This window comes from Barbatula barbatula (genome assembly GCF_947034865.1).
Source record: "Barbatula barbatula genome assembly, chromosome: 18".
NCBI classification, from domain to species: Eukaryota; Metazoa; Chordata; class Actinopteri; order Cypriniformes; family Nemacheilidae; genus Barbatula; species Barbatula barbatula.
In genome coordinates, this window is record NC_136781.1 from 22,741,470 (window position 1) to 22,762,452 (window position 20,983).

Genomic DNA, 20,983 nt, shown 5'->3' on the forward strand with positions numbered 1-20,983 from the left:
GCTAAAAGCCGACTAAACTGTGTATATTGTGTATTGTATACTGTAATATTGTTGTGTAAAATGTCTGAATTTGAGAGGAAGTGTGTGATTTATGGTTGTTCTCCGGTAGCTATGCAGTGGGAAAAAATTGTTGATATACTACTGGCCCAGTCGGAACCAAAAAATCTTAAAAAGGAAAGAAAGATTTGGGAGAGTAAATGGAGTCAGATTTGTATGGAAAATGTGTGGAAGGAATCGGAAAATGTATTAATTAAGATAACACCAAAAATCAGGGAAATGGAGGAAAAAGCGCATGCAAGTTTAAACAAACATGTAGAAAGAGGAAAATATGTGAAGTGGTCAGAGAAGAATAAGCATAAAAAGGAGGAAGAGAAACTGAAAGAAGAATTACGATTATGGACACGCATTGCACTGACTGCGATTGCTTTAAGTTCCCCAAAAAAGAGCACAGAACATGTGCAGTCGGAAAAGTCAGAGAAAATACTGATGAGAGAGTCAGGAAGTGCATTGGCCAGTATCTTGTGTCATTCTGAGACCGCCCCCTTATGTTCTGATTTGAATAAGCTGTTGCCACCGCCCTATGTACCAGCATCACAGCAAGTGCAAGTGAATGTGAAAGATTCCAGGGTGGAGGTAGACATGCCAGATCTAGATGTTTTAAAGGATCAAATAAACGTGTTGACAGCACAATTAGAAATAATGGGAAATAGACAGGAAACGTTACAAAGAAAGGATAGTATAACAAGCGAAAGAGCACAAGTAGTGCACAATGAGGAGAAAGACAAAGACATGAAGGGACAAGGAGCATGTAACAACAGTGAGGATGGAGGGCCACTGCAGGTATGTAGGGACGTAGTCATTAAAGGAACTATGATGTCTACCCCAGTGTCACAGGGTACTAGAAGTCGTACCAGAGCCTGTCAATCCACTCCAGCCTGTCAATTCACTCCCCCTCAAGAGAGACAGTGGGACATTATGTGTCGCCCAGGCAGTGAGTATGATGAAAGAAATGTAAATGTGCCAAACGCCCAACTAATGTCAGGAGGGGCAACTAATATGCCTCTGATACAGGGCAACGGAGGGGTACAAAAGTACCAGCCCTGGCGCCATAGTGACATGACAGCTGTGCTGGCAAAATTGCCCCCCATTACATCTGGTGGAGGCAGATGGCTAACAAAGTTGATGACATTGTGCCACGGCACCACCTTGGCGGTGGGAGACATAAGATGCCTTTTGGGCCAAATTTTTACTGTTTCTCAGATGGCCAATGACGAGAAGGATGCAAACCTTGAAGACGAACCCAATGACGTACGGTATACCACTGTCAGTACAGCGATCGCCAGGGCCCTGAGAGAAAAATTTCCAACATCCCCAACCGTATACCAAAACATTAAGTTCTGCATTAAGCCTGGTGAGACTGGAGCAAGTTATTATTTTAGATGCGCAGTTGAATGGGAGCAGATGGTAGAAGAAAACAGTCTAAGTAATCCAATTACGCGTGATATATTTAGAACTGCCGTAAAGAACTGTCTAAGTGTATTTAAATTGTGTCTTGTTGAGTTTTAGTACTGTGTTAAACAACAGGTATCAACACCTGCACTTTTTGTCTTACTTGTTTGCACTAACACTTATTCCTTTATTGTTATCTTTAATGTTTCTCCCTATTTTCTTTCTGCTTCTCTTAAATATGTGTTTTAAAATCCTTTCTGTTATCACAATACGTAAATCATCAGCCGCATGCCGAAGGTGACGCAATGCTAATAACCTTCACAATGTATCACTGCTAGCAACTGCCCCTTCTACTTTCCCAATTGGATTGTGGAACTGCCAATCTGCTGTGAACAAAGCAGATTTCATTACAGCTTTTGTTAAACATTCTGGTCTTTCCATTGTAGCACTTACAGAAACATGGATCAAACCAGAGGACTCTGCCACTCCCGCTGCCCTCTCCCATAACCACACTTTCTCCCACAGCCCTCGCATTACAGGAAGGGGTGGAGGCACCGGTCTACTCATCCCCAAAGACTGGAAATTCAATCAGCTAACACCCATGTGTGACAACATCTCCTTCGAGTTTCATGCTGTTACTATCACCCACCCTGTTAAAAGTCATTTTTGTAGTTATATATCGTCCCCCAGGTCAGCTTGGACATTTCTTGGAGGAGCTGGATGTGCTTCTTTCATCCTTCCCTGAGGATGGTACTCCCCTGGTGGTACTAGGTGACTTCAACATCCACATTGGAAAGCCACAGGCGGCTGACTTCGTCAACCTGACCGCATCATTTCTCCTCGAGCAGGTTTCCACATCAGCAACCCACAAGTCTGGAAACCATCTAGATCTGATCTTCACAAGGTACTGCTCCACTCATCACTCTCAGGTCACCCCGCTGCACACGTCTGATCACTTCTTCGTCACCCTTGACCTCGACCTCACTGCTCCGGATATCGCAGATGTCTTACCGATGGTCACCTTCCGACGCAACCTGCGGTCTCTCCCTCCCTCCTGTTTTTCCTCTGCTGTCTTCTCTGCACTCCCCCCCTCTGATGAGCTCTCTCTTTTGAATACAGACAATGACACAGACACTCTGTGTTCCACGCTTTCATCCTGCTTGGACAACCTATGCCCTCTTGCATCTGGACCAGCCCGTCCATCCCAGTCGGCTCCCTGGTTATCGGATGTACTGCGTGAGCATCGCGCCAGCCTCCGGTCAGCTGAGAGAAAATGGCGCAAGTCAAAACACTCTGCAGACCTCTCTCTCTACCAATCTCTTCTCTCGCAAAAACAGATTACTACCACTCGAGGATCTGCAACTCTCCGGACTCTCGAACGCTCTTCAAAACCTTCTCTGCTCTCCTCTGTCCGCCTGCTCCCGCACCTTCATCGGAGTTAACAGCTGCTGATTTTGCATCGTTCTTCGTGAAGAAAACTACTGCCATCAGCAGCCAGTTCTCTACGCCACCATCTGTCAAACCCGCCAACATCCCTGACACGTGTGTGCTCCCCGCCTTTTCTACTCTGTCTGAAGCTGATGTCTCAAAGGTCATTGGCTCCAATCACCCTACCACCTGCCCACTGGATCCCATTCCCACCCATCTCCTCCAGGCCATCTCTCCAACGGTTGTGCCTGCTCTGACCCACATCATCAACTCTTCACTGACCACTGGGACATTTCCCACAGCGTTCAAAGAGGCCCGCGTCACACCGCTTCTAAAGAAACCCACCCTGGACCCTACACTACTAGAAAACTACAGGCCTGTCTCCCTTCTTCCCTTCATCGCCAAAGCCCTGGAGCGAGTTGTGTTCAATCAGCTCTCCTCCTTTCTCATGCAAAACAACCTCCTGGACAGCAATCAGTCTGGGTTCAAGACCGGTCATTCCACAGAGACTGCACTGCTCTCAGTCATCGAAGCCCTGAGACTGGCAAAAGCATCATCCATGTCATCTGTGCTCATCCTACTGGATCTGTCTGCTGCCTTTGACACTGTCAATCATCACATCCTCCTGGCTTCTCTCAGTGCTATGGGTGTCTCTGGAATGGCGTTGTAATGATTTGAGTCCTACCTCTCGGGTAGGTCATTCAGAGTATCCTGGAGAGATGAGGTCTCCGCGTCCCAACAGCTCAACACGGGGTTGCCACAGGGCTCAGTGCTTGGACCGCTACTCTTCTCCATTTACATGCCCTCGATTCGGTCATTCAGAAGCATGGCTTCTCCTATCACTGCTATGCGGACGACACACAACTCTACTTGTCATTTCAACCGGACGATCCGGCGGTCGCTGCTCGCATCGCGGTATGCCTGAGTGACATCTCGCTTTGGATGAAGGATCATCACCTGCAGCTAAACCTTGCAAAAACGGAACTGCTTGTGATCCCGGGCAACCCAAAGATTCACCACAACCTTGCCATTCAACTAGGCTCATCAACGATTACACCGTCCAGCACAGCCAGAAACCTGGGAGTGGTAATCGATGATCGGCTTAACCTCACAAGTCATGTTGCCAGCACCACCCGGTCCTGTAGATTCATCCTCTACAACATTAGGAAAATTAGACCTTTCCTATCGGAGCACTCTACGCAAGTCCTAGTCCAGGCTCTTGTCCTGTCCAAACTGGATTATTGCAATGCGCTTCTGGCTGGACTTCCTGCTTGCACAATCAAACCTCTCCAGATGATCCAGAATGCGGCGGCAAGAGTGGTCTTCAATGAACCGAAGAGAGCGCATGTAACTCCGCTCTTCATCAGGTTACACTGGCTCCCTGTTGCCGCCCGCATAAAGTTCAAAGCTTTGCTCCTGGCCTACAAGACCAACACCGGATCTGCACCATCGTATCTCCACTCGCTAATGCAGATCTATGTTCCTGCCAGATCACTGCGGTCTGCAAAGGAACAACGACTAGTGGTACCATCCCAAAAAGGAAAAAAGTCACTCTCCCGTACCTTCACTGGATCTGTTCCACATTGGTGGAATGATCTACCTGCTGCTACAAGATCAGCAGACTCGGTTGCCATCTTTAAAAAACGCCTAAAAACGCATCTCTTCCGTCAACACGTCGCTGAATGATTTTTTCCTAATTCTCTTCCCTTTCCTTCTTTAAAAAAAAAAATGTACTAACCTCGCTATTCTTAGCGTTTTATACTGTGCTAGGCTTTAATGGACTAGTTTGATGCACTCATGTATTTTGTTGCCTATGTTGTTATAATTGCTTCCAATGTTTCCTCATCTGTAAGTCGCTTTGGATAAAAGCGTCTGCTAAATGACTAAATGTAAATGTAATGACAGGGGCCCCCAACGGTGTCAAGCAGGCAATGGAATGTAATCCTGACACTCCAGTTGCCAGCAACGAAATGTGGGAAAGACATCTGGTGTTCCATATTGATAGATCAGTCGATAAACAGGATAAAGAACAGGAGGAATTAGAAAAGACAAAGCAACAATTGTTAAAACTGCAATTAGAAATGGCTAAGGCAGACAGTAAAAAACCAAAACAAATGCCACAACGTCCTGTGAGCAGCGGCTTTGACGAACAGCCCGGGGTAAAGACCCCACCTTTTCCCATAGTCACACCTGAAACTTTTGGCTATGTTCAGGGAGGACATGTCCCTAATTTCCAATAAATAAAACCATGGGGAGGGTATAGGCCACGGGGCAATAGCGGATGGGCTAGGGGAAAGCCGAATGGGGGAGGGGTGCACCCAAGGGGTGCATGTTATCAGTGTGGGGGGACTGATCATTGGAGGAGAAATTGTCCCATGGCAGGGGACAACCAGTATATGGGACCACCTGCGGGGGGATGGGATCCTCATAGAGGTGGGCCCAGTGGTCGTGGCAGAGGACCACAAACTCCAAAATACCCGGAGCAACAACATCCACCTCCCCACTCGATTCAGGCGCCCTTGAACCCGACTTGGGGCCAGGGGGTAGGCGCGGATTGTTGAAGGGGCCAACAGAGAACAATCATGCGAGGTTTGGCTGAGCCTTACATGATTTTAGTGGTCAACAACAGGCCACTAACAGCTTTGGTAGATACCGGAGCAACATACTCCACAGTAACGAGGGGCACAATCACTGACAAAGATCTAAGTGATAAGACTGTTGGAGTTATGGGATTCTCTGGAGGGTTAGAACATTGGCATCTTACTGTTCCTCTTACCACGAAAGGGGAAAATCAGTCCCTGTCACACTCATTTCTGTACTCCACAAAAGCACCTCCACAAAAGCACCTGTTCCCGACTGGCTGACTGATTGGGCTGGACGTGCGAGTAAACGTGCTTCACCTCTCCCCTCTAATACAACACGGAATCAGGTTGTTGTATCACTTAACTTGCACTTCTTTCATATGAGTGTATTTTATTCATAGCATACATTGTTAATTATCACTGTCGTTGCTAACTTATCCTGATATCTCAATAACCTCTCCTGGTTATTTACTTGAAAATCTTAAACCAAAACACTCAGCGCCGTTAGCATAGAACAAGCGTGCTAGCGGGCTTTCTGTTTACACTGCTAAATATCATCTCGCCTTCTAGCTGTCTTGTGTGCTAACGGTTTCTCTCTAAAGCGTATATACTAAGATTCATCGAGCAACCTTGGTAAGTTGGAATTACTCTTCAAACCCGGTGAGTTATGGCTTCTTCTCTTATTATTGTCACTTGCACCTCATGTCATATGTTTAGCTTAGCCTTCTCTGTCAGCGGCGAGGGCTTTACATGCGATAAATGCAGGGAAATAGCTAGGCTGACAGAGAAGATCTCAGAATTAGAGTCTCGCATCCAATCTTTATCTGAGGATAGTAAGAATGTAAGGAGCTTAGAAAACACTTTGGATGCAAGCAATATTAGCGCGCACAGTTCGGTTCCGGTTGAACAACCCCCGCAGCTGGGAAAGTTTGTGACTGTGAGACGGTGTAGTCGCAGGTCAAAACATCACTCAAACGTTCCGACTACAGTCTCGAACAGGTTTGCCCCGCTCAGCGACGCACCGACTGAGAAACCTGCTTAAAGTGCCCTAGTTATCAGTGATTCTATTGTTCGGAACGTTAACATAGAGGCACCAGCCACCAAAGTCAAATGTTTACCGGGAGCCAGAGCGCCTGACATCAAGTCAAATTTAAATGTGCTGGCTAAGGCTAATCGTAAATTCAGTAAGATTGTTACTCACGTCGGCACAAATGATGTTCGACTCCGTCAATCGGAGATCACTAGAGATAATATTAAAGAGGTGTGTGAGCTCGCAAGCACGATGTCAGAAACTGTAATATTCTCTGGCCCCCTCCCTACTTATCGTGGTGATGAGATACATAGCAGAGTATCATCACTAAATGGCTGGTTGTCTGAGTGGTGCCTGCAGAATGATATTGTTTTTATAAATAACTGGAAGAGTTTTGAGGGCAGACCTGACCTGTTGAAAAGAGATGGTCTCCACCCCTCCTGGGCTGGAGCTTCTCTACTCTCTAGAAATATGGCACATAGTCTTAATGCTAAAACTTGACTCACTGGGGCCCAGGTCAGGGAGCAGACTGAATGGCTTAACCAACGGTCTGCTTGCCGTCTCACGTTGCAGAACACACATAATACACAACATGCGATAATACTTTCTCCCAAACATCATAAAATAGAGACTGTGTCTGTCCCCCGGATTAGCAAACATAAATAAAGCGTAAACCTCTCAAAGGTAATTTAATTAACGTTAAACTAACTAAACATGAACATAATACAGATAATCAACTGTTACGAATCGGATTGCTAAATATTAGATCTCTCTCTAATAAAGCACTTTTTGTTAATGATATGATAACAGATCATAAAATAGACATGCTCTGTCTGACAGAAACATGGCTAAAGCCAGATGATTATATTGCGTTAAATGAGTCTGTCCCCCAAGATTACTATTATACACACGAGCCTCGCCTAAAAGGCAGAGGGGGAGGTGTTGCTGCACTTTACCGTAACTCTTTTAGCATTTCCCAGAAGTCTAATCCTAAATACAATTCTTTTGAAGTCATGGTACTTGATGCATCAATACCTAATACTAAGGACAAAACATCTTTAAAATTTACTCTGGCTATTGTATATAGGCCTCCAGGGCACCACACAGATTTTATTAAAGAATTTGGTGGGTTCTTATCAGAACTAGTACTGTCTGCAGACACAGTCCTTGTTGCTGGGGACTTTAACATTCATGTAGATAATGATACAGATGCTTTAGGAATGGCTTTTAAAGACACTCTTAACTCCATGGGCGTTAGTCAACATGTGTCAGGACCTACTTACCTTCGTAATCATACTTTAGATTTAATTTTGTCTTACGGTATAAACGTGGTCGATGTTAAAATCCTTCAGCAGAGCGAAGACATCTCAGATCATTATCTGGTATCATGCTTGCTTCAATACCCAATGGTGGCAAATCAAACTCCAAGTTACAAATATTGTAGAACAATAACTTCGACTACAAAAGGTGCGTTTCTTGATAATTTGCCTGAATTGTCTCAAATCTCTAGCATGAGTAATAACGTTGAAGATCTTGACTTTACCATTGAAAATATTAATGCCACCTTCTCGGAAACGCTAGACATAGTTGCTCCCTTGCGCTTAAAGAAGATTAAAAATGACAGACCGACACCGTGGAAAAATGAACACACTCAGGCACTAAAGAAAGCGGCACGAAAAATGGAGCGCAACTTTAAGAAGACTAAATTAGAGGTATTTCGTACTGCCTGGAAGGATAGTATTAAAAAATACAGGAAAGCCCTAAAAACGTCTCGATCCGCCTACATTTCATCACTAATAGAAGAAAACCAGCATAACCCTAGGTTTTTATTTGATACAGTGGCTAAATTAACCAAAAATAAATCGTCAGCGACTTCTGATGCTGTATACCAGCATAGCAGTGATGATTTTATGAACTATTTCACAAATTAAAATCCAAGATATTCGAGAGAAAATTATAACTATGCAACCAGATGCGAAACCCGCTGAACATATGACTAACTACAGCACCCCTAAGGAGAAATTATGTTTATTTTCTACTATAGATCACGATGAACTATCGAAAATCATTAGATCATCTAAATCGACTACATGCATGCTAGACCCTATACCTACAAATCTTCTGAAAGAGATGCTCCCAGAAATTATAGATCCTCTACTTAGCATTATTAACTCATCTCTGACATTAGGACATATGCCTAAAGCATATAAGGTGGCTGTTATAAGGCCCCTTGTCAAAAAACCCCATCTGGACCCTGGAGAACTAGTTAACTATAGACCTATTTCGAATCTACCTTTCTTATCTAAAGTTCTGGAAAAAGTAGTCTCAACTCAAATATGTTCGTTCCTCCAAAGGAATGAGATTAATGAAGATTTCCAGTCTGGATTTAGAGCACATCACAGTACAGAGACTGCTCTGATTAGAGTTACAAATGATCTGCTTATGGCGTCTGACCGAGGTTGTATCTCCTTATTGGTGCTGCTAGATCTTAGTGCTGCATTCGACACCATTGACCACAGCATGCTCCTACATAGACTTGAAAATGATGTCGGTATTAAGGAAATAGCTTTGAAATGGCTTAGATCTTATTTATGCGACCGTTTCCAATATGTAAAAATAAACAATGAGGTATCACGCAAATCGCAAGTCCAGTACGGTGTACCACAGGGCTCAGTACTAGGGCCTATGCTCTTCGCATTATACATGTTACCCCTAGGAGATATAATAAAGCGACACGGAATAAGCTTTCACTGCTATGCTGATGATACGCAAGTTTATATTTCCTCAAAGCCTCACGAAACACAGCAATTCCATCGAATAGTGGAATGCATAGTTGATATAAAAAAGTGGATGAGTAGCAATTTTTTATTACTGAACTCGGACAAAACTGAAGTGCTACTTATCGGACCGAAAACCGCCCTACGTAACAACCAAGAATACTGCTTAACTATTGATGGATGTTCCATAAAACCTTCATCTTCAGCTAAGAATCTTGGCTTTATATTCGATAGTACTCTGTCATTTGAGAACCAGGTCGCCAACACCTGTAAGATTGCGTTTTTCCATCTTAAAAATATATCTAAATTACTGTCATCATCAGATGCGGAGAAGCTTATACATGCCTTTATGACATCAAGACTAGATTACTGTAATGCACTATTAGGTGGTTGCCCTGCAGGCCTATTACAAAAACTCCAACTGGTCCAAAATGCGTCAGCTCGAGTTCTTACACGTACAAAAAAGTATGAGCATATTAGCCCGGTTCTGTCAACCTTGCACTGGTTACCTATAAAGCATCGCATAAATTTTAAAATCTTGCTTATTACCTATAAAGCCTTGCATGGTTTAGCTCCTCACTACTTGAGAGAACTTCTTACGTATTATAGTCCATCACGTGCACTACGCTCTCAGGCGTCAGGTCAGTTGGTAATACCTTGAATTTCAAAATCAAGTGCAGGCGGCAGATCCTTTTCTTATCTAGCGCCTAAACTTTGGAACAGTCTTCCCTGCAATGTCCGGGAGGCGGACACACTCTGTCAGTTTAAATCTAGACTAAAGACGCATCTTTTTAATCTTGCATACACTACATTATCATAATATATGTATTTCAAAGATCTAGGCTGCACTAGTTAGATCAACCGGAACCAGGGACACTTCCAATAACAACTGATGCATTTGTTGCATCAAAGAGTGCAGAACAGTACTCTACTCTCAGCCAGTCTTGTCTCATTGTTCCAAGGTTACAAGAGCGGAGCGGGCAGGGCGCAATCCATTCCTAGACCTGACAAATGCTGGACGAAGGAAGTGACGTCCCTACAAAACTTCAGCCACTATTAGATTATTAATGATAATTTTAAATCTATTTTTTTTATTTTTGCCTTGTTGTGCAAGCACTGTTGAGCTTGTGCAGAGGCTGCAGTTTTTGCCAGAGGGGAACTGGAATCCCCTGGTTAGGCCTGGTTTCCCTCCGAGGTTTTTTTTCTCCTCCAATGGAGTTTTGGGTTCCTCGCCACCGTTTGCATACTGTTTTGCACTGTTTTGCCTGGCCGGGGGGGCTGCTAGAATTTGGTAGTCTTATTTAATTAACACTGCATATAGGAATTTATTGTGTGTCTGATATTTGACCTGTGTTTTGAATTCCATAACCTTTTATGTTTTACTTATAGTCATTTTTTCTTGTACAGCTGCTTTGTAACAATGAAAATTGTAAAAAGCGCTATATAAATAAAGCTGACTTGACTTGACTTGACTTGTTCCTCAGTTCACGCTGCTTGTCCCGACTATTTGTGGAGACCCCATACTCCACCAAATTTCGATGAGCTCTGCGTAATCTGATCTTTACACACACACACATTTTATTTTGGTACAGAAAGTCCACTCCAAATAAGTCCTTTGGTTAACTCACACACTTGTTATATTTTTAACATATTATGCACAGTTAATGATCAATAATGAAATCATAATGCATTTTAAATGTAAAAGCACGTTTAAACCATAATAAAAATCACAATAAAAGTCCTTCACAAATAGTTTTGATGATTTATGTCACTCTCAAGTCATGAGATCAACAGATTGTAAATTAGTTGCTATTAGCTTATACTAATGTTCTCGTAAGTGCAAGAACAAAATATTTACTGCTGGTGATCCGTAAATGCAATTCTGCATACAGTATGCAGTTCACTATTTGATGCAAGATTAAAAGCCACCATAAAATGTCCATTCTCAATGTATTGTTATTGTAAAAATATTGACAGATTTAAAAAAAAATAGAAAAAACCTAAATATATATTAACATCATCATCTCAAAACAATGAAAACAGCTGATTTTTTAACTTAACTGCACATATATGCCATCAACAAAATAAAGTTGATGTGTAAAACTAAATTTCCACATCAGGGTTATTATAGTGCTGCAAAACAGATCAAGTGATCACTATATCAATAGTTTTTTTAGGTTTGGAATATGGTCATAACAAAACTAACAGTACCAGTGACATCAAATTAAAAGGTAAGTTAACATGGTACAAATAAGAACAATGGAAATATATACCAATATAGTTCTGTATTATCATCAGTTGATTACATACATTAGATATGATAGATTTGTGTGTGTGTGCAAGCTTCTCAAATAAATTACCCTTCCTGATGGGAATAATAAGGTCTGTATCTATAGATGTCATTTAACGGCCAAAATTCAGTCTAAATGAATGCATCAAACTGGATTATTTTAATATTGTCTGTAACTTACATGCAGGTTGAGGTAAGCTACTCATTGTTTCTAAATGCATCTAATACACACAGGAGGTGTCATTAATAAATATTCCACTTTCTTGTTTGTTATGGTAAAAAGAGCAAGAGAGACAGAGAACCCCCTACACAGACTCCCTGGAATGATGTTAAGTCATTAACACAATGTTGCTCACCTTCTTCACTGGGACAGGTGCAGTTATGGTGAGACTGGGGTGCTGCTGACTCATCTGTTGTTAAATCTTCTAAAATGGGCATGGAGTCATGGACAATTATTTAATATGAATATCTTGCTAAACGTTTACCTGCACTGATTAAATGTTGATGAAATGTAGGCTGACACTAGCCTGCAGCTAGCTAGCTTATTTCACTATGGACAACAGGTTAATACCACTCAGACTGAATGCTACCCACCTTTCTTGGTGAAAAACTGGGTTACAGATTGACACCCTTTGTTTTGTCTTTCCTCTCTCAATTTTCTTTATTGAAAACCAGATTTTTTTCTGCACAACATAGTGGTCTCTGTTTCTGAAGCGTCCTCGACTTTCTGCAACTAAACACGTCACTGATGAGTACGCTGAGGCAGGACCGAACCATTTCATGCAGATACAGGGGGGTGCTCGGTCAATAAGGATGTTAACTTTTTGGTCAATTGGGGATATTGAACTTTTATTGCCAAATAAGTAAAATAAAAGACACCCTTCATTTTATTATTATTTGAAATATACTAAATGATGAGGATTTATATAGTGTATAATATAATAAAATGTTTTATTAGTTTTTACCTATTTGTTGGGGCCTCTGTCAGTCAGGGGCTCTTAGAATTGTCCTAACTTTTCCCCCCTATACGGCGCCCATTCTTAGAGTCACTGCGACTCGCAGCATGGCAGCTTGTTTTAAAGCATCGATGCTGTGAGGAGAAGGAGAGGAGACAACACGAAAGGCACTCTTCGGCAGAATGTTGCTCGAGCACAGAACAAGTCTCCCTATAATTTCTCCCTATGAGCTTCACACTGCTGATGACACTGTGATTTAAAGGATTCACATTGACGTATAACTCCTGAATATGTCGTCAGATAACAAAAAACTCTTTATTTCATTGATCACCCATCAAATGGGCAGGCATGTTTTGTTTACAATGTTAAATAATGTTTTTAACAGAAATATACATGTCATAAAACAGGGTGAACGTGGTGGAAGAACCCAAGTGCAGGCAGCGGGGATGAATGTGTAAACAGGCTTGAATTATAAATACAAAACAAACACCCATGATGGGGAAAAACAGTAACCAAACTAAATCTCAAAACAGAAAACATACTTCCCACAAGGGGGGCAAAAATAAACAATCAGGAAAACAAACAAGAACCTTTGCAATATACATACAGGAACTTGAACACTACATACAGGGCAGGAAACATGTAAAACGAACGAGCACAAGACAATAGACAAGAGGGCATTAAATAGGGAGACTAACAAAGGAGATAACGATGGGCAGGTGTGGGTAAAGAGACACAGGAGGAAAGCTATAAAAGGAACGAGAGGGGCGGGGCCAAATGACGAGACTGGAGACAATGCATATTAAGTCCAGATTGACAATAACATGCTTCTCTCCACATAAAACACGTGGGTCTGTCATGATTCTGCCCCTGGACCAGAAAATCAAGACTAGAGAAGGCAGAATCATGACAGATGGTTTATGCCTAAAGTTTATAATTTATTTACTTTCTTGCCAACTTAATTAGTGGATAAATAAAAGCAGTCATGACTTCATGAGCTGCCCGGCTACATTCACATACTACCCCTACTAAAAAACCTGCAAGGATAATTTAAAACACAAAATAAATGCCAGAGTCTGTGGCAGATCTAGAATTTAAGCAGGGGCCACATTGGGGCCACGATTTACAGAGGGGGCCAATTATAATGTGCAATTCATTTTTATTTAATTGCAGCTTCCCAGAGAGCAAATAGTAATTTAAACTATGTTAAATCAACATCCCGCTGTCAACGATAAATTCATTGAATCAACGTCGAACTCTGATGTTGATTCTTCATCATGTTGCACCCTCTATAATCATTGAAACAACGTTTAAATCATACCTAGAGATCAACAGAATTTCAATGGTATTTCGATTAGAATGGATATTGAAACAATGTTGAAATCCCAGCATATCAACAAAACTTCAATGTTGTTTTAAAATACCACAGGTTTAATCTGAAGGTCTGTAATTTTAATATAATTAAAAACATTATTATTAGGCTATAATCCTGCTTTATCGACAGCCAGGATTTAGAAAAGAGAAATACCTTTAGGCTGTAACCTAGACTAGCACAAATGACACCCCACGCATTCTTTAAAAATTAAACAATCATTTTTATTGTATTATTTCTTATTTCTTTTTTTAACGTGCTATAACTCCTGCTGCGTCTGTCTTCCAGCTCCTCCAGCTCGGTCTGGGGCGTAGCGCAGCCACTTCTGTACTGCTTGAGCGAAGTCATAGGTGTTTGCCTTAATAAGACGTTGAGTCAAGGCATCTAGAATACAAGTAAAAGTATGCTATGATTTAGTCAATGATTTGTTTAATCAAGCTGTCGTCAAGGATTGGGAGCAGAACATGGCACGAACACAGTAGCCTACACATAAAGTCAAATACACACACACGCTACACACACTGGGTGCATGGAGGAATATGCATAAATCTCACCGCAAAAACAGGCTAATAATAAAGCTATGTCTTTAAAAGTTAACGAGGCATTTTAATTGTTTCTAAATGAAGTATGTGGGGCTAATTCTGCATTTCAGGCAACCTGTAACTCGTGTTTTTACAACTCGTAACTGGGAGTACATCGATAGTACGTGTTCACGGGTGGGAAGTCACGGGTTTGACTGCCGTTCCAGTGCACTTTCACGGGTATAAGGTTGGAAAAACACGGGTTACAGGTTGCCTGGAACGCAGCATTATGCTCCACCTTGACGCCAGGCCTGGTTGTCAGGCGCTGTGCGCACGCTTCCCTGCGCTCAGAAAAGGTGCAGAAGATCATCAAAAATCGTGATATCGCATAAGCACTATTATAAAACGACTGTTATCATTTTTGAAAACAAACACAATGGAGTTGTGTAAAACATCGCAGCCCTGCTCGAGGATTATTCATATTTTGGATTTGAAGGCTATTACGAGATGGTCTAATAGGCATTTCCAGTTAACGTTACAACTCGAGACAGTCCTGCATTGAATAAAGTAAAGGTAAACCTGAATAAAGTAAAGGTAAACCATGTCTTTTGTGTAATTCTGGCCCACCGCGGTCACTGCTGTGGGTAGCGCGCGCTAGCTAGCGTTGGTTCCGCCGGTGCTCTCCGGCGGTCAGAAGAAATAGCGGTGCTGTGTTAATATAGATTTCACGACACTAGTAATGGGTACGGACATGTATTTTGAACTAGCTGTCACAAAAATAGACTGGACTAATGAGGTTTAGCTAACTTTATAACCTAGAAGAGATCAAGTACTTTTGGCAGATTTTGACACATTGGTAAAACAAAAATCTATTTCAGTGACTGCAGCACTGCGTCGGTTACTTCCTTAACCATCATGTTTTTGATTTGGTACAATTCATTCATATCGAACATTAAGCGAGCTTACCTGTACGCTTGTGCCAAGGTCCAGAAATGAGCTGTGTCCGGTGCAGTACGTTGTTGTTGATCTCCGTTGTTGTTGAAATGGATTTTCAATCATTTTTCCCCGTCAACTATATGTTGATGACTCTTCAACAACAGCGTCGTTTCCCGGTCAACTATAAATCAATGACTTTTCAACACATTCAGCGATCGCCCGGTAAACCAAATATCAATGCTTAATTAATCATACAGATAACTATAGATCAATGTTGTTCCAATATTGTTGGCATCAACATTAATAACGTCAGGTTTTCATCAATATGGTAATGGTGATTCAACATTTATTTTGCATTGAAATTTCAACATCAACCATAATGATGATTCAGATGGAAAAACAATGTTTATTCAATGTTGGCTTGCTGTCTGGGTTGCACTACCACATTTCTGAACAAAGCACTGGAGATGAGTTAGTTACAGAATGATGCAGGTTTATTAATGATAAACAGAGATGAGTGCAGGGACCCGTTTCAGAAAGCAGGGTAAGTGCAAACTCCATGTAATTTAACCCCAGAAAACGGGATACTCTGGGTTTTCAGTTTCAGAACGTGAGGTATATCAAACCTGCGACCGCGGGGTAAGTCAGTTTCAGAAATTGAGGTATCTTATACGTAGAGTGAGTAACCATAGTAACCTACTCTGTGAACCTAACCTGGTCGGGAGCAGGTTTATTTCACAAACCTGGGGTTTGTTTCAATCTCCACCCCTTTTAGAAACGTGAGTGTTGTTTTTTCAATCGTTTTCCTTAATCGCGCACAAGTTCGTAACACAGACATTAAAATGGCATGTCCGTTTATTCAGGAACCCGTAGATGATGTCGGACTGTTATTTACTACTACTAATCAAAATTTGGAAGGACGAGGGGAACAAACTGTTTTAAAAGTAATCGATTTTTTTTCATCAGATTCAAAAGTTTTTCATCAGATTCAAAAGCGCTGAGTTGCCTTCTCCACACGAGTCAACAACTCAGAGAACTTTTTCTAACAAATATTTATAGAGTATGTGACGTCGATTTTTCATCTTCATAACTCCTCCCCTGTCTCCGGGCAGTATTTCCCTTAGCAACCTATCAGGTCCTGTTGAACTCTTGCTGACCCCATTCCGTTCTCAGCAAAACAACATTTTGTGCAACCAAAGAACTCTCAGAAACTAGCCTTTGTTTGCAAGTTTCCTTGCCTTTTCCATTGTCAATGGAATTAAAAAAAACATAATTCAGTGGTTATATAGCACACAAATGGTTATATGATTAAAACATATTTATTAAACTTGAATCATGTCACGTAGGAAAATACATTTGATTAAAACAAAATTAATCACCCATTTCTATATCGATCTATATTGATCTTAATTCCCACAATGAGGAAGCTGCATTGATTCGGAGAGAGATCTTCTTCATCCTTACATCACAAACCTCCCTCGTCGGGGTCATGCTCTTACATCTGAGCAGATTCTCTGTACGGCTTTGTTTCTTTGCTAATGGGAGCTTTCTATATAACACCAGGGATGCAGAACACGTTAGCAAGGCAACTGTATGCAGAGCAGTAAGAAAAGTGTGCATCGCTCTCAAGCACTTTTTATACATTTTGTTACGGATTGAGTCCGTAAAAATGGGTTTGTCTAATTTTTGTCTCATGGCCTCTTTGGTGTATTGTGCTTTATCCATAACAACCACAACCGTGCCTTTATCAGAATGTTTTATCACATTTTCATTTTTTAAAAATTCCATCAACGCCTTTTGTTCCGCCAGAACGAGGTTGCCATTTGACACCGAGTGTCCTCCTGGCAGCCTTCCCATCGTTCGGCGGTCTCTTCTTATTATGCCCCTCACTATCACTGGGATCTTGCTGCTGGGTGGCTCCCATTCCGATCGTAGTCGGAACGGTTTTGCATCCTCCGGATGCTCCGCGCCCTCCCCAAAGAATCCGGCCAGTCTCAGCCTTCTATGGTATTCGGCTACCTGCGCCCTGTCCAGGTCTTTGTTCCGTGGTCTCTCCACCGGTGATGTACGGGATCCAGAGTTTTAATATTTCCATCCCCGTTCTATTTGTCCAGTGGGTGTGGTCCTCGATTGTTTGGAAGTCATCCGCCAGGAGAGACGGTAGGGCATGCCTGGACTCTTGATTTAGCTTGTTGAGTTGTCTCAGGACTCGTTTTTAGGACTGGGATAGTTTAGAGCAGAAGTTGATAAGGGGAATCATAATCCGAGCGTTTGGAAATGTGTCTGGTGCTGCCTGTACTATTGCAGACAACATTTTCTTCAGGGAAGTAAAGCTCGTCACGTCCCTGCTATTAATTCCAAAGCTCAATATCACCCCCGTACCCTTGGTGCCGTTGGTGTTCGGTGTTTTAAAATGAAGGTAGCATGGGCTAGATTGGCTCCCGGGTAGGTGACCACCTGGAAACTATCGTCCGCGAGTCCAGGCAATCGTTCCACGTTGGAATCCCCAATGATTAAGAATGGCCTTTGAGGGGACAGTTTCCAGTTGCCATACTTCTCCCCTCTGTGGTCCATCCTGACATGTAGACTTTTTATTGGGCCTGAGGGGTTCCAAATTGTTCCTGCCTGGCCCGTGTCCGGCTCCCTGGTGGCCCCTCCTGTGTCATCCCTCGGGAGCAATAGGAGCCTGCTCGCTTCCCTTCTCCCCCGCCCCTGTGTCAGTCCTTCTGGGTCTGGACCTAGCTCCTCGCCCATCAACTGCTGTTCGCCCCAATCCGCTAAGAGCTCTTCCATCTCCTGGCTCCCCCTGTTGTACGCCTCCTCCTTCTCCCTTCCCTAGTCCCTCTTCCTCCTCGCTGCTTCCGATCAGTAGTAGATCTTCGTCCTTCCCTCCCGTTTCTTGCCGCCCCTGTTCCCCAGTCTCCTCCTGCCCCCGTTCCGTTCTGCCTTTTCCTACGCTCTCCTGCCCACCCTTGTTCCTGTCTCCCCCTCCCCCTGTTTTTGACCTTCCCCCTGTTTCCATTCAGCCTCCTTCTGAGCCTCCCTTGAACCCTCCCCCATTTAGTCTATCACTGCCCTATTCTTTCTTAACTCCTTCAGTAACTCCTGGTCCCGATCCCTCCTCCTTACTCCCTCTCCTTCCTACCCTCCTCCATTAATTCCCTCTTAACCTCCTCTCTTATTTCTCTTCTAAATTCCTCCCCTAATTCCTTCCTCAATTCCTCCCTCAGTTCCTCCCTCGTCCTTATTTCCTGCCTTTCCCCTTGCTCCGTGGCATCCATCTGATTCTTTTCTGACCCTGACTCCCTACCTTTGTGCACCAAAAAAATTGTGTTATCCTCATTTCTACGGACGTTCCTCCTGGTCCATTTCACAGCCACTTCCCACGCACTTTCCGCATCCTCCAGGTCCGTGGCCAGTATCACTCCTTTGAGTGCCTCCACGGTATCCTGGTAGTGATCCCGGAGTATCATGACGCTTGTACCCAGCCAAATCCGGGCATTGCCCCCAGCATCATTTGGGTGTGGTCCGTGGGCATTGCCGGTTGTACCACACCCTGCAGCCAAGTCGCCGCCTGATCAAGACCGCTTGGGCCCTGTTGCTTTGACATCATCATCTGGTGAAGACGTACCTTCAAGTATTTGTGCAGTGCTCTCACCAGCTGCTTGAAATTTGTCTCTATCTCCGCCATTACTACGAAAAGAAGGGAAAAGAAGCCTCTATTAGATATTGTATCCTATCCCTTTACTCCTACTATTTTATATCACTGAGCTTGAAACCCGCAGGTTTCCCGTACCTGGTACTCACCTCCGTCGAGAGGTATCACTTACCCCAACGGGTACCTACCCCCTACACCCTTGACTTACTGTCCCCTCCCCCAGTCTCTCCCTACCCGATACACAGAAAGGAAAGAAGAAACAAAGATCCCGGGACGATCCTGATTCCGCGTTGGTCTCCCCGTGAGACCAGCCTGGGTTTTCCTACTGTAGTTCCGTCCTATATTACATTTGGTCCGTCCTGGAGCTGCTCCGTCCCCCGGTTCTAATTTACTTAAATTTGAGCGGTCCCCTTTGGACCTAACCCTAATTCCTGGAAAACAATAATCATAGTAGTAGTAATAATAATAATAATAATAATAATAACAATAATAATATTATTATTATCATCCCTATCACCATTAATAATAGTAATAGGGCCCAGTTGATTCCATAAATAATCTTTCTCTAAAAGCCAGACGATGTACTATCTCCACCCTCTTTGTTTGTCTCCTAGCGACACCCTAGGTCCGAGGCACTGGCAAGTATAGGGAATACGAAATACGACAGCAACCCCCACGGCGCATTGCCTGTAGTTTGGTGTAGGAAGCTGAAGAAAAGGCACGGGCCGACGCATGTTTTTTGAGTGTCGCAGGACCACTGACTACCGCAGTGTTGCTTGCATAGTTATTTCTCCCCGTTAGGGTTAAGGGAATGCACAAAGTAAATATTCTTAAAAAAAATGACTTTGTAGTCTTATTTAAAACACTGGCACATGCTCTATTCTTTATATATGTATAAATGGGTCACAGAGAGAAAGGGGAGGGGCGGCGCCAGAGGATTCTCCACACCCAAGGGCCCAGGAAGGCCTGCCCACCTCGCGTAACGCCCAAGGTAGCACTTCAGTCTGAACAGGCTTTCGCTACTGATGGTAAAGCCCTTCCCGGGATCCCGTAGCACCTTCCCCACTACCTCCGCCTTCAATCCAAACATCTAGCACACCATGTATCGATGTTCCCATCGGTGTTCGAACTCCGGTCTTCCGTTCCTGATAACAGGGGATCAACCATCCAGCCATAGTGGTTTTTGTGGTGAATTATCAGCATTAAGCTGGTTACAGCTGGTTAATTTTTAGGTCCATCCGGACATGTATTTTTTTTTTTGGGCCTGAGGGGTTCCAAATTGTTCCTGCCTGGCCCGCGTCCGGCTCCCTGGTGGCCCCTCGTGTGTCATCCCTCGGGAGCAATAGGAGCCTGCTCGCTTCCCTTCTCCCCCGCCCCTGTGTCAGTCCTTCTGGGTCTGGACCTAGCTCCTCGCCCATCAACTGCTGTTCGCCCCAATCCGCTAAGAGCTCTTCCATCTCTTGGCTCGCCCTGTTGTACGCCTCCTCCTTCTCCCTTCCCTAGTCCCTCTTCCTCCTCACTGCTTCCGATCAGTAGTAGATCTTCGTCCTTCCCTCCCGTTTCTTGCCGCCCCTGTTCCCCAGTCTCCTCCTGCCCCCGTTCCGTTCTGCCTTTTCCTACGCTCTCCTGCCCACCCTTGTTCCTGTCTCCCCCTCCCCCTGTTTTTGACCTTCCCCCTGTTTCCATTCAGCCTCCTTCTGAGCCTCCCTTGAACCCTCCCCCATTTTGTCTATCACTGCCCTTTTCTTTCTTAACTCCTTCAGTAACTCCTGGTCCCGTGCCCTTCCCGATCCCTCCTCCTTACTCCCTCTCCTTCCTACCCTCCTCCATTAATTCCCTCTTAACCTCCTCTCTTATTTCTCTTCTAAATTCCTCCCCTAATTCCTTCCTCAATTCCTCCCTCAGTTCCTCCCTCGTCCTTATTTCCTGCCTTTCCCCTTGCTCCGTGGCATCCATCTGATTCTTTTCTGACCCTGACTCCCTA